Consider the following 11480-nt stretch of genomic DNA (forward strand, 5'->3'; position numbering starts at 1 on the left):
ATCAGCAAACTAAGGACTAACTTGTTCAGAATAACAAATTAATCAAAAAAACAACCAGCTTTTGTTTTTTTTTTAAATGAAATCCAAAACTTTCAAAACAAGTTCTTTCGAAGCTTCACAAAGAGAAAAACGAGATGTATTCCTCACCAAAGGTAGATTTTACAAATCGGTCAGGTCATAAAGAAGACCAGCAAAAACCAGGGTGATCTGAGGTTTCTAAGGCTTCTAAGCTCTGAGTTACTACAAATACCAAACGAAAATCAAGCCAGGCACACAAAACTTCTAGAAATTCACCTAAAACCTAAATGCCAATGGAATTCACTAACAAAAAATTTCTGACAAGACACATGCAGATCTGGGCAGAGGCTAAAACACATAAACAAATCCTAAGCTTAACTGAATGAAAATATTTAAGTTTTTCAAAATTTTGACAGGGTCCGCAGGCCCCCAATATAACCAGGTGCGGTACCGCTCTGTGTGTAAAGCAAAAGTGCGAGGATGTCCGCACTGTTTTACAACCAGAACATGCAGTCCTCTTCCAAAAGCGTGAAAAACAAAAAATAATTCAAGATCTAAAGAAGTTACCCAATCCCACACACATCAAGCAAAAACCAGAAACAGAGAAAAAGTTTCTCAAGTCAAAGTAAAAGCAAAGGAAAAAACCAAAATTCAAGTCCCCAGCGGAGTCGCCATTTTGTCGGGCGGATAAATCGTTCTTGCGGAAAAGACCGATCTCCCTAGTATCTATGGATATCTAGCGGCAAGCAAACCAAACAAACTCTATCTTTCTCTAAATATGCGATTTATAAATAAAATCTAAGAGATGTTTCAGACCCTACCTCAAGTCCAGTGTTAGTTTGTGGAAGCCACGCTCCGTTTGTCCATATGAGCTCCCTTTTTAAGAACCTGCAAACACAAATAGGCACACATCAAATAACACCTGAAAAGCCAATATAATAAACCATATTTATCATGATGATCAAGGAATTCATGAAATAGACCATAGAAGACAATTTATTGAGAAAAATGAACCTGATTGTATTAACTTTAATCAAAGAAGAACTTTACAACCTTGGTGCCTTGATGTTGTACAAGCTCCTCCCAGGGTCTAGCAAGAATCTCCTCTACTTTGACAAGTTTCACTCTCTTCCCGAAGAAGCCAAAAGGTATGTAATCGCTCCTCTCAAGCTCAATTAGGAAGTCTAAATTCCAATAGCATTTACCCTCAAAAATATTCATCTTTCAACCTCCCTAGCAACCAGCCCAATGCCTCATTTTATAGTGCAGGGGAAGGAAGTTACCAGGTCCACCTTCAAAGGGATAGAGGCCTCCTTCAAAGGGATAAGCTCCTCTCATCAAGGGGTTAGCTCCTTTAGTTATGGGATGCATGAACCACCAGGAGCGTACTTGACACCTCAAGATTCCTTCTAGAAGCGTCCAGAATTAATCCAAAGTGAGTTTTTAATAATAAACTTGCACCTTTTTGAATTTTACAGGGGTCCACACCCACTCCTTTAGAGACAGAGCAGGCAGGTCCGCAGGTAACATGAACAAGGGGTGCGAGACCGTAGGTAATGCTAAGAGAAAGTGCGGAACAAGAGTTTTAGAGACTTTCAAGGACTTTCTCTCATTTCTAAGGCTTGACATGAAGAGCTGAGGTTTGAGACTTGCAAAGGAGGACAGTATGAGTGGTGATAGACTCACACTGACTACAGCAAGTCATGGTGACAATATTTTGTGTAACAATGTGTCCTCTGCCACATCATCAACTATATTGCCATGTCACAGTTGATGTTAGCTACCGTGTTAGCTCTGAAGACCAATCACATGCTGCCACATGGCCTTCTAGAGGAGAGAGAAAATGGCCCGTCTAACCCTGTTTTTTGCATGGGTTGCCTTTCTAAAATGATCTCGGCCTTCCTCGACGGTTTTACACAATATCACAAAATCGCACCCCACAAGGTTTTGGAGTGGTAACCCCTTTGTTCCATCAATTTCTGATGCCACGTGGAAGAGAGAGAAAGAGAAGGCCTGACCCTATTTTTATCGGTCATTTCCTTTGTAAACTATTTTCTTAGCCCCCGACGATGTTACACAAAAATCACAAATCAGCGGTTTGCAAGTCTTTGAAGTTTTAGAACCTACCGTTATGCCAAACTGTAGGACTGATATGATGTAGGGTTGTTGGGATGTGGGATTGGGCCACGTGGAGGAGAGAGAAAAGGGGAGGCTCAATCCCTGTTTTCCCATGATTTTCTTTGCTAACACTTTCCAGCCCCTCCCCAACGGTGCAACATAATATCATAGTAACGGCCCTCGCACAGTCTTTTAAGTTTAGAACCCGCCGATCTGTGAGATTGTGGGGTCTCTAAGATACAAGACTGCGATATGTCAATATGCGATAAAAAGCATGCCTAGACCCGCCGACTGTCGATATGCTATAAAAGGTGTGCCCAGACCTTTCGACTGCCGATATGCGATATCTGTGATTGGTGATCGTTGATTTTCATTCTGTTGTTGTTCCTTGCCTGCTGACCTCCACCGATGGCCGATTTGCGATTGTGATCAGCCCCCCGATCCTCCAATTGCAATTTTCCTCCACACTTAGTCATTTTCTTGGTTTGTTGGGCCTTATCCAAGGTAAACTTCAAAATGCCTTAATTTCTGCTCCAGGAGTCTATTTTCGGACTTCCATATATCATTCGAAAGCTCGTTCTAAGTAATACACAATAGAGAGGGTCTAATTTGACTCGATAGCATCTGTGACCTGGGAAATAGGCTCTTAAATTCACTGCTCTTGAGCAACCTTGACTAATTGAAAACCACAGGCAGTGAGTGACAACAAACCCTATCGTTCCTTTGATTGCCATTTCCTTTGAAATTGTTGTTGTTGTATTCATCATCCCTTGGAGGATTTTTATTATTAGGGTACTCTCTAGCATAGTGGTTGACCCTATTGCAATTGTAGCACATTCCTTTTCTTCCTCCTTTAAATCCCATCTTAGATCCTTGACCATATCTCCTTGGACCAACATTATTCTTCCTTTTTTCATGAGCAGAGAAGGCAATAGGTTCATTTCCATTGGTGGGCTTATCTTTATCCATCATCCTTGTTTCCTTTTGAGTGCATCTAGCTAATAACTCATCGAAACTAGGTATCTTGTCATTGTTGAGTATGGTAGTGGTAAATAAATCCCATGGTCATTAAAGACCTCCAAGTGCAATGAGAGTGAGCACCCTATTAGCAATAACTTCTCCAATAGATAGAAGGTCATTCTTTATTTGAGTTATTTTCATGAAGTAGGACTAAATAGACTCCCCTTTATCCATCTTCATATGCTTCAACTTGTTTTTGAGAAAGAGGATTTGATTTGCATTATTCACTTTGAAAACCCCAACCATCTTATCATATATCTCCTTATAAGTTCCAAAATTAGAAATATAGGCAACCAAATGCTTTTGAATTGAGTCATTCAAAATTTTCTTTACTTTGACCTCACTTTTTCTATATTTTGTCTTAGCAGCAGTCGATGCATTTGAAGGAGGCTCCACCACTTTTCCCTGCACATAGTTCAATACTTCATGTTCCTCCAAAGTCATTTTCCATGCATAATAGTCAGATTTGTCATTGAGATTATCCTCACTCTTGAAGTAAGATGTAGAAGCCATTGAGACTTGTCTAATAGTCTTTTCCAATAGATCTCTCTTAGTGATTTATTTTCTCTCTTGTTTGGGCTTTGTCTTCACCTGGGCTCTAATACCATGCTAATTTTAGTTAACAATGGTATGTTCTATGCTTTGCATAATTACTTCAATGTCCTTTTAGTAGCCCAATGGCAATTTCCAATTTAGATTCCAATAGTAATCAAATTAACCATACATTAATAATAACTATAGATAGAAAATGAATAATAAAAGCATATGAAAAGCCAAGACAAGGGAACTCCAGATTTGGCTGATGTCAGGGAAAAAAACCCAATATAGTGAAAACCTTTGATCAATTCTTCTTATTATAAATATCAAATGTTAAGCATAGAGACAAAGTAAAATAAATTCAAAATTGACTTGCTAAATGATGATCAAAGTAGCCCTGTCAAATCTGAAAATTTCCTGCAGCAGTCAATAGACCTAACCAAAAGGTTAACATTGGTCAAAGCAGAAAAAACCCATCCACAATGTTGCTCAGTCACACATAATGAAAGTTGACCTTCTTAGGTGGTAAATTTCATCTCAAAGCAGTGATTAAAACAACGGTAAAACTTGGTCAAAGTTTGCACTTCAAGCCTATAGTCAAGCCTACGATCAACCCTATGGTTAGCCTAATCAACATGCCCAGAACACCTCGGTTTCTGTGCCAATTAATGCAGCCCTCCAAAATAGAAGCTCTAGTATGAGAAACACATTCAAAGAAGGTAAAAAAACCCTGGTCAATTTTGGTCAAACCCTACAATAGATCCTGAAATTCATCCTTGTAATTCATCCTCTTTTCTAGCCACACGTGTGAGCAGAAGAGTTTCCCAACAAGTTGTACAAACCAATCATATGAGGAGAGAGAAGAAGAAGATGAGTTGATGAGGTTCCAAATGAGGTTGGAGGTATCTCTTATTTATACAAGTCATTGGGGGGAAAGAGACATGTCCATTGGGCTTCATGAGCCTATATGATGATATGGCCGACCTTGAAAATTTTCACATGTGTGGTATTTGGCTCAAAAAATATTTCCCCTTGTCCAAATTTGATGATTTTTAGGTCGATTTTGGTCCTATCGAAAAGAGGGATTAAATGCAATAATTATCTCCATCAAATGAGTTGTCCAAAGTGGAAGATGTACCTAGTTTCCAATTTATTCACCTCTTCTTGTTCATAATTAATTAGTAACATCACAAATCAACGAGAAGAGTGGAGGGGGTAACTGGACCCAATAGAACCAGTCAAAGCCATCACTTAAACATAAAAGAGTTTGATTTGGGACTCTGACCGGATGGCCTTCCCAAATGTTGATGAGGCCATTTTTGGCCATCAACACATATAAACACAAAAATATCCAACTAAATTATTGAAATTCAACTATTAATACCTTTTTCTCCATTCAGATAACAAATTCGGTCCACTTTTTGTTTTGTAACATGTCCTTTTCGAAGTGTGTTGGATGACAACCATAATTTTCCTCCTGTCAAAACATGGCACATGGACTAGTTAAGTTAATTAATATGTAAACATTTACTTTTTCTAGGAAATAAAAAATATCATTTCACATATTAAATATACTTACAAAGGTAAAAATCAAGGCTTTTAGATCTTTTTGGCCATTGTGATGTGTGGTAGTTCCTTTTGCAAACCTAGCCTTCGAGGCCTTGTCCTAAAACATATACTAATTGAAATTAACTATGCACAAATAGAATATAAAAATTTGTTTAAGAAAATTTATATAATCATATGAGAAAATTAAAATACCTATGTACTCTCCTCTCTGGACTTCCTTGGTTTATCCAACTTCTCATACATTTTTACAAGTTTTTTCCATACTTTTAAACTTACATCAACTAGCCTTATTTTGAGCCTTTGGTTGGGCAGGAGTTTTTTATCTTCTTTGTTTGATTTCACCTAGATCTCTTGAAATTTTGAGACATTTGTAGTTTAAACTTTTTTACAGACCAACCTATGCTTTCAGTCTCCATGTTGTGAATTATTGCTTTTTGTAGGTGCAGCGATATCTTTGAGAATTGAAAATGAAGATGGTCTTTGAACCGTTGAAGTCATGATTCCTTCAACCTATTCACAAAAATGTTCCCAACATTTGATCTACAAATTTCTCCTGAAACCATGTCATATTCTATCCTTGTATCATAACTACCAATGCAAGATTTATAACGTGGCATGGTGGAAGAAGAGATTTGTGTCCAAGGAGTGGATTAGGCATTGGAAGTATTTTTTCATGTTCCAAATTCTCAATGGTTATGCTAAATGATTTCCTCCTTGATCTTCCACTTGATCCATGATTGGATAGGGATTCAATTGATTCTCGTTGACATTGTGTATGTGCTTGCAATGTTTTAGTGGTTTTAGTTGATCATTTTTATACATATCTAGCAAGCATTTTGAAGTCCACACCGTAAAGTTTGTTAAGTGCCTTCATGCCCAATATCGAAGCCAAGGCCTGTTTCTCCTAGTTAGTCTCATGTCCCTAGATATATAAAATATATCTTTTTTAATTTTAGAATTAAAAAAACAAGTCAAAATCAAAGAAAAAATTTAAACAATTACATATCTATAATTTCACAATGACTTACCTCATTTTGTCCATCGTTTTCTCCCTTCCCTTTGCTCGACATTTTGAGACTGGACTAGCAAATTATGTTCGTGGAGGCTAGAAAAGGAAAATAGCGTGTAAGGAAGGATATCACACTATGAAAAGGGTAGCAATTTGAGCTAAGGTAAGAAATCCAACCAACACATACACACAATCTGCCTAAATTAATCAGTGAAAAACACATGGTCCCCTTAACATCTATGCAGCCATCACATAATATATATCTCACATGAAAAAAAAATAGAGCATTCATATTATAAAATGCAAAGCATAGGATGTTATTGGCATTCTGGTGCAGCCAGCATATGCACACAACATGCATAAATAGTGATGAAAACTTCACTAAACTAAGAGGGGGGTGAATTAGTTTACTACATTCATGGACATTAATTTATTTTCTTTAAACTCATTAACTGAACTTTTTAAATGAACAGTTTAACACATAATGAACAACATATTTAATATGTGAACAACAAGTATAAAGTAAACAAAAACATCACATAAGCACGTGACAACAACACACATGGACACCTAATATAAGTAGAAACCCATAAAGCGAGAAAACCACGACTCTATTACTGTGGTGATGCAAAGGCAAGCTCCTACTCCCTTATTACCTCTGATTTTTTGTAGGCTCCAACCTACAAGAGGCTACTACCTCAATTTTTCTACAAGCTACAACATGCAAGGAAGCTCCAACTCCCATAGGTTTTCAACATGCTACAACCCATAGGAGGCTCCTACCTCAACAGGCTCCAACCTGTTATTTATCAAGCTATATCTTTAAAGGAGACCACAATCCCCTCAAACAAAATGAAAAAAATATGCTAGTTGACTTGGCCTATAACTTGCATACCTCCATCTCTTATTTTTCTTCTTCTTCTCTTTAAATGTGCACCACATATACTCTTTATGTGTCGGGTAACTAATTCATAACACCTCAATCGGATCTCACATTCTCTAACTCTCTAAATATATAACCTTGCAACATCACACATTTTTATAAGCAAGCTTTGATGACTATTGGTATTCCACACACGAATCTGAAATGGAAAAACTTATCTCTTTGCATTTGAAAGGTGTCTCTTCAATTCCAAAACTATTTAAACTCTTGAATATTAAAATACATAAAAATATTTTCATCATATTCAAATGACATGCATTCATATTCTTCAACATAAATTTCAACATATTCAAATAGCATGCAGTAATATTGTCCAATATTAATGCAAGATCTCTGACAAAACCATGCCATCAATGACACCCATATGAATGCAAGCTCCAACAACTTGTTCTCCTTCACCTCCAATACATGCATCAACACAAGCATGTCTTCAACAATATCTATCCAATTGTACAATTATTAACTGAGCCATCATACTTTGTTATTCTTTGTCATCGCCCTTTGTATTACAACTTCTTCAACATTTTCAACTTAACCTTTGCAAACATGACATATCATACATACTTTTTTGTTGCTCCTTTACCATCACCCTTTGCACCACAGCTTCTTCATGCCTTTGCCTTTTCCTTACCTTGCATCACAACATCTCACTCATCATATGCATACATGTTTACCATTGGCCACTAGATATGCACACAATTTGCTTCACTAATCAACATATGTAAGCACAAGAAACCTTTCACCAACACCCTTTGTAGCATAAAAAACATATGGAAGAAAGCTTTAACAATTAGTTATCAAACAACCAAACATCATATATGCAAACATAAATTAATATCATATATGCAAGCATCAACATGTTCTCTTGTTGTTGCTCCTTTGTTGATCCTTGTTTCTGCTCTTTTGTTGATTCTTGTTGCTTCTCCTTTGTTGCTCCTTTGTTGTTCCTTTTTTATTTATATAACCTTCATCTCTTGCTACTCCTTTACTGCTCCTCTGCTACTCCTTTTCCTTTTCTACTCTTTTTCCCAATGCCATATCTTTTGTTGTTTCTCCTTTGTTATTTTTTTGTCTTTGTTTCTCTTTTGTTGCTCCTTTTCCTTTGCTTATTTTTTTCCATCAATGACAACAATGTCATCAATATCCTCCTTTGGGATTAATGGCAACACTGTGATCCGCCCCCTTTCATTCTACAAAGTATCTTCCTTGCCTATGCTTATCTCCCCTTTTGACATCAATGGAAAGGGGGTACAATGAAAATTCGCAAGATGAACACAACCTTCAATGTTTTCCACTATCAAATTTATGGTTCAGATGTCTATGTCCTTATTGTAACATTGTCATAGAGTTCCATCATGTAATTTTATGATATCCTTGATAGCCATTTCCAACCATGCACCATTAATCATGCATCTTAATTATCAATCCAATCCGGTATAGTTAAAGTCAGCGTAAACATCAAAAACTTATGTTGGATCCCTTTTATATTTATCGCAGAGAGAAAAAAATTGGCCTAGCATCTTCCTTACAATGTCCTCTATCTCATCAAACACAGGTGAAGAAGTTGTTATTTTACCAACCTATGATGTGTGCACATATTTTTCGAACTTCTATGAAAAACACATAAGCAAGTTGGTCAATCTTCTTTTTTACCATTTTGAATCCATAATCAATAATCTCATGCCCATTCATCCATATCTCTCTTATCCATCTACCATAAAAGGATCACAGTCCAGTTTTGTTCATACCGATTTCCTAGTGACTAAACGTTACTTCTTATGTAAGCAAGAAACTTGCTTAATATAATGAGGGTGAGTATGTTTTTGAAAGAATATTTTATTCCCTTTTGAATAAAACAAAAGTAAACTATGTTCTAGACTGAATTCCCACGCACTTTTCCAACAGTCCCTTTAATTTACAATCCTTGGAGTATAAAAACCTTTAAGTTTTGAAGCAGCAAAATGAAAAAACAAAACTTTTGTGACATGGTTTGTGTTCTGCACAATTGGCTTCCAGACTAGCAGTGGAAAGTGCTAGCTCATAATACACCTCAGCACTCAGCATAACCTACCATTGGATAATTAGCAGGATATATCAGCAGAACCATCCATCAAACATATTGATCTTTTCGAAACAAATTCAACCAATTCCAAACAACAACATGGACATAGAAATCCCAGTCGATCAAGATTAAATTGCAATGGCGTTGATTCATCACATGTAATTCCCATTCTCCATATCCTCTCTATCAATAACCAAATGTGTATTTATCTGCTTCAGTACTAGTCACAAAACAAGTTTGTGTGGCCCCTCAAATCCCTTAGAGTTATTCTACCACACTGTAAGTTTTGTGTTCGCCATTGCACCTCATAATATCGAGAACCAATTCTCTATTCCTTTATGTGTCTCAATGCTTCTGCGCATTAACAAGGGAATCTCCGATCCTTTCATGTTGTTCCATCATTTCAAAATTACCAATTTCAAATATTAGTGTAGAATTTTTCGCACTCAAGACTAATTTAATGATAGAGCTAAGTCTCACAACCAGTACATGTTGGGAATATAACTTTTTATGTGTGAGAATATTGATTTAACTTCATGCAAATAGCGTAATAGATGTAAATTTCACCACTCCTCAAGAATTTCTTACTAGCCCAAATGAAATGCCATCCATTTCCCAAGGAATCTTAGGGTAAGAGCACTAACGGAAAAGTTGACCATGCAACTAGGTATTTTGTGCAGAAAACAACACTACTATGATAGTCCTTTATGCACATTCCTCCTCTTGCTTTGAGGCTTAATGGAAAAAAAACACACATTCAAGCACTGTCATCCATGACGCAACAAAACTTAAGCATTTCTCCATTGTGAACATTAGAATGTCTAAACATTGTTAAAACTCGACACATTAAAACTCTATAATCTTGGAAAAACATCGTTCGATAGATGCTTTCTCCCTCAAACATTTATTCCTCACTCGTCAAGGGCACTGCAAACTCTGAGACATGGTATCTTCTGACACTGCTCTTTGCACATGACTATTTGCTTTTTCATTTATGCCACTACACTGGCATCATATCCATTTTGGCATCATATCTATTTTGGGTATTTTATGCATACCACTAGCATTATAACGTTTGATAATTTTAGCACTTGATTTCCATGATATGTAACACATACAACTTGTAACATATATTGCTAACGCCAATTACATAATTCTTCCTCAAGTAATGTTCCATTCAAAACATACTAGTCTTGTTCATGTTTGTCAATTAATAAATCCTTGTGTCTTTGTCATCTATCTCAGTGGTGTGGACCTTCTGGTTGTGGCTTCCCTCGGGTTTTTTTTAGTGGTTGATGCTCTTGCACCTAAGACTCTATTGCTTATACACACTTTGTGTGAAGGGTGAGAATAAATAGTTGAGTACTTGGTTATTTCTTTTTTCATTGTTGAAAATATTAATGTTTAGGGTCCGCAGGATAGAAAGTTTCAAAATGTTGAATTTGTGATAATACTGAATTATCCATTAATTTTATTTTCTCCCTTTATTTATTCACTGCAACCAACTTAGCTTCATCACTCCCATTGGTGAATATGGTAGACCTATATTATTCACCCACATTAGGACCTTGCCCAAAAACTTGGGTGGCATCGTGACTGGACCAAAAAATGTCCAATAGTTGCTCATATCGAATTATTTTTGGATTATATTCCACCCGAAAAATCTCAGCATGATCTCCTAGGAGCCTATACTTGGGGTTGAGCTTGGTTCCCCTAGTGTAACCATCTATATTTCTTACCACACTGGGAAGACACTGAAACATTTCCTCTCCTCTTCAGAAACTCCCCAAGGAAAACATTGTTGTCTTACATTGTTCCTCAATATCAGTTTCCAAGATTCCTTTGAAGACCCTTCTAAAGGCATGAGATTTTTGGACATTTGGATGGATTTCTTCACCTCTTACAAGACCTATACAACCTAGTTTTATCTTACCTTAGTTTAAGATGTTTTTCCTTTTTATTGTTGCAAACATATTTTAATCAAATTTTGCACAAGTTGAATATCCTCGAAAAAATAATTTTTTTCCTCATAATAACATTCGTTGTATTTCTTGTTGGTCCCCTTGCTATTCTTACAGTTCTGACAATCTTGGAATCAAAGTTTTCTACTGTGAACACTCTTCATTTGTATACAAACTCATAGCAAGTCTACATTCTTGTATTCAAGATATGAGATAATGAATTTTTGTGGTGTATGTAGTAGT

General features: G+C 36.5%; 1 pseudogene; it reads right to left on the minus strand.

Annotated features, from left to right (window-relative positions):
* Nucleotides 1-852: 852 nt before the first annotated feature.
* On the minus strand, nucleotides 853-11075 carry LOC149159643 (peptide methionine sulfoxide reductase A5-like; annotated as a pseudogene).
* Between the last annotated feature and the right edge of the window lie 405 nt (nucleotides 11076-11480).

This window comes from Pinus tabuliformis, chromosome 5_2, assembly GCF_031772625.1.
Source record: "Pinus tabuliformis cultivar Carrire ecotype Pingquan chromosome 5_2, CPIR1, whole genome shotgun sequence".
Classification (NCBI taxonomy): Eukaryota; Viridiplantae; Streptophyta; class Pinopsida; order Pinales; family Pinaceae; genus Pinus; species Pinus tabuliformis.